We start from the raw sequence: 4,446 nt of genomic DNA on the forward strand, positions 1-4,446 counted from the left end.
GAGCGCGTTATACATTCGAATGGATGATTGAATTCACATTTAAAGAGAAAAACTAGGAACATAGCCAGGGGGGAGGGGTGGGCATTGCCCACCCACGGACAGCCTCTGTCCACCCAAAGACAAGTGGATGGGGAGAACACGCAAACTCAACACAGGAGAAGGTAGCTAGATTTGAACCCATGACCTCAGAACTGCACAGCCGTTGGCTAACCACTCACCTGCCGTGGCCCTCCAAATATATATATATATATAATAATAATAATAATAATAATAATAATTTCCTTGTATTGTCATTCTGTGTAACAATGTACACAGAACGAAATGTCGATTGCACCTGACCCGTTGTAGCGAGCCGATGCAGCCGCAGCCAAGAGAGGGCGCCGCCGACCACTTTTTGAGTCATAGTATATATATATATATATATATATATATATATATATATATATATATATACACTAGTCAATAAAGTACTGTACTACTAATGAAAAATGTTTTTGGTGCCAACTTTGTCCTCATTGTCCCATTGTGTGTCTACAAAAAAAAATACAACAACATAAATCATACAAAAACACTAAAAAAAATTACTGCAAAACTAAATCTCAAATTTAGTGCTTAAAACAGGGACCTAATATACTATTTTATATTCATTCTGAAAGGGAAAATTAGTATACAACTACAGTAATACTGTAATACAGAAATACTACTGTAAACATATTACAATAGAAATAAAAAAACTACAGTAATATTAAAAAATACTGCAAAAATACTACTATGGAGATACTTCAAAAGTACTACAGATATATTAGAAAAATACTACTGTAAAATACATCAAGAAATACTACAAAAATAATACTATATAAATATTACAACAAAAATACAACTAGCGTAATACTACAAAATACTACAGATATTTATTTATTATCTGCACCGCTTATCCTAAGTAGTGTCGTGGGGGTGCTGGAGCCCATCCCAGCTATTTTCGGGCAGTCGGCAGGGGACACCCTAAACTGGTTGCCAGCCAGTCACTACAGATGTACTCGACAAATAATACGGATATACTACAAAATTCTACTATATAAATACTAGAAAATACTACAGACTACTATTTTACATAATTTACTGTATCTTTAAATATATGTTTTTTCTTTAATGAATTGAGTATTTTTACCACCAGGAGGCATTAAATAATGTTACAGTGCACTGCTTATTCTCAGTAGGGTCGCGGGGCGCTGGATCCTGTCCCAGCTGTCCTCGGGCAGTTGGCAGGAGACACTCTGAACTCGTTGCCAGACAGTCGCAGGGCACATAGGGACAGACATCTCACTCGCTCATTTACACCTAGGGACAATTTGATTTGGCCAATTAACCTGATATGCATGTTTTTGGAATGTGGGAGGAAACCGGAGTGCCCATAGGAACCCACCCTAGCACAGCGAGGACATGAAAACCCCGCACAGGAAGGTTGATAGCCGGATTTGATTCCATTACCTCAAAACTGTGCCGCGGACGTGTACTGCCAATAAAATAACTTATTCCAGGCTTCTCTTTGAGACATTCACAACTTCTCTGTAATTCAAATATATTTGTATACAAATGTCAGCCGTGTACTACAAACATGTGGGTAACTCTTAAAAATCCCAATATTTATACAACAATATACTTTCTGGGAGAATAATTTCATTACAACTAAATACGTTTTAAAATGCCTTGACTTGTTTCCTTTTATTATCATTATAAAACACCATCATTTTGTTAAATAAAATACGAGAGACATCTAGTGGAAGACTTGTGAAATTGCATTATTCTTTTTTGATATCGTAAACATAAACTTTTGTCCCCTGCTTACTGCCCAAAGATAAATGGGATGGGCTCGAGCAACCCCGCGACCCTACTGAGGATAAGCGCTGCAGATAATGGATGGATGGAGATGGGAAAAAATACAATCTCTAGAAAGAAAACTACGTACGATTTTCAGTAATGATTCAAGTTTTGGGTGAGGACTTTTTCAAAAATTGAAGTCCTGTCCAGTGTTGTTTGCTGTCAGAAGAGGGAGGCATCACAAAATCCACAATGGACTCAATTAGCTTCTGTTTCTAAACAAATTGGTGGAAGCACGTGACACAGCGGTTTTAGGCATGGGCAAGGGGGGCAGCCGCCCGGGGCTGCATTAAAACATGTCAGTTGGGGGACGGCACAATAATTTGTTTACAGTGAGGTCACTAGTCTGGTTTTTATTATTTTACAGAAGCAACTGCATTTCAAGCAGTTCATAAATCATCAACCTGTGCAGATTTTGGAGCTTCAAATCATCATCTTTAATAAACGTTGACCTATCTCTTTCAAGAATTGTTACAAAATGTGGAAATATTCAACCCATTTAATGGATTAAACTAAAATAGCCTATTTACCATTTATCATTTCTTTTAGGGGTTGAAGTTTTGCTGAAGTTTCTTACATTAGTGCCTAAAGAAACCGAAAGCAGGGCAGCACGGCGACGCAGTGGTTAGCGCGCGTGCGGCACAGTTCTGAGGTCATGAGATCAAACTTCCTGTGTGGAGTTTGCATGTTCTCCCCATGCTTGCGTGGGTTTCCTCCGGGCACTCCAGTTTCCTCCCCCATTCCAAAAACATGCATGTCAGGGTTATTGGCCGGTCCAAATTGTCCCTAGGTGTGAATGAGCGAGTGAGTTGTCTGTCACTGTGTGCCCTGCGACTGGTTGGCAACCAGTTCAGGGTGTCCCCTGCCCACTGCCCGAAGATAACTGGGATGGGCTCCAGCACCCCCTGCGACCCTACTGAGGATAAGCGGTGCTGATAATGGATGGATGGATGGAAACCGAAAGCAATGATGTTCCTTCTTTGCCAGCTTATTACAGTCTTCCAGCATCTATCTCCACTACAAAGTCTAGACCAGAGGTCAGCAAACTTTTTGGTGCGGAGTGCCACTTTGAAATTTCCTGGTAAATCAGTGTGCCACACCAAGATTAATGACTCGCACAACATTTTTTAAATATCCACCAGAGCTGTCATTTTACACCAGTCCAAGTATACAACATGGATATACATTTTAATCGTATAACTCACTTTTTGAACCAAGGTACACTTTTATTCATAAAAAAGTTCCGTGGCACACCATCCGTCGAAAATGTTTGAAAATTAAGTTATGTCAAATATTTTACTGTACTACAGCATAAGCAGATAATTAGTATATAAAAAGAAGAAAATAATACTTGAAATAAAAAGAATGATGTGCTTTATGTTTTTATTTTTTACTGTGCAATCTTAAACCACTTTGTTAAACAAATTGAGTTGTTAAATGTACTGTTCTACCTCAAGAGCAGATAATTAGCACATAAAAAGTATATAAAAATATACTGCCACCTACTGATATGGATGACTATTTCAGTTCCTCGTCCGAAGATAGCAAAAATACTGAATAATGGCCTGATTTTTTGGAAAGATAAAAGTGGGCAAATTCCAACGGCACACTAGATAAGGTCTCACGGCACACTAGTGTGCCCCGGCCCACTGGTTGAAAAACACTGGTAAAACTGACCAATTTATCTTCCACTATTCTTGTTCATCAATCAACTAAAAAAGGAATGTGAATAACAAGTGGAAAGGCCTGTAGCCATCCATGACTTCATTTCTTTGCCACAAGAATTAACCAGAATCAACCATTTTTCATCAACAATGAACTCCAATCAATAACAAGTACTATGGACAGCTACCATACCATTCATCAATGATATCTTGTTGCAGAAAATATCAAAACTTGAAATAACAGCAGCAAGGCAAAAGGCACGCACACGCGCACACACACACGCTTTTTTAAAATATTGGCCATTAGTAAATCGTTTCCTGTGCTTTGCTATGCAGTGAGCAATGTGATGACTTTTGTTTTTAGCAGTGACAAAGTTTTTTTTTGTAAACTTTACAAAAAAGTGAAATAGTAAGAGTGAGTCATCTGTTAGCATAAGCAATAAATATGGCCTTGGGTGAGGTATGCTATGTTATGTTGGGCTGGGTTAAGAGTGTACTGTGAGTTGTTTTGGAACGTACAGTTATTGTGATTTGTTAATTGATTCTTGAATCATACCAATTCAGGGCAAGCCCAGACCTCCCTAACCCCCCACTTCTTCCAGCTCATCCGACGGGATCCCGAGGTGTTCCCAGACCAGCCTGGAGACAGTCTCTCCGCCGTGCCCTGGGTCGTCCCGGGGCCTTCTGCTGGTGGGACATGTCCGGACCACCTACCGAGGCAGACGTCCATTAGGCATCCTTATCAGATGCCCAGGCCACCTCAACTGGCTCCTCTAAATGCGGAGGAACAGCGGCTCTACACTTCCAGATGATTGAGCTTCTATCCTTATCTGTAAGGGAGAGCCCAGCCACCCTGCGGAACAAACCCATTTCAGCCACTTGTATCCGGGAAAGTGTTCTTTTG

This window comes from Urocampus carinirostris, chromosome 6 (assembly GCF_059441175.1).
Source record: "Urocampus carinirostris isolate Australia breed hairy pipefish chromosome 6, RoL_Ucar_1.0, whole genome shotgun sequence".
Taxonomy (NCBI): Eukaryota; Metazoa; Chordata; class Actinopteri; order Syngnathiformes; family Syngnathidae; genus Urocampus; species Urocampus carinirostris.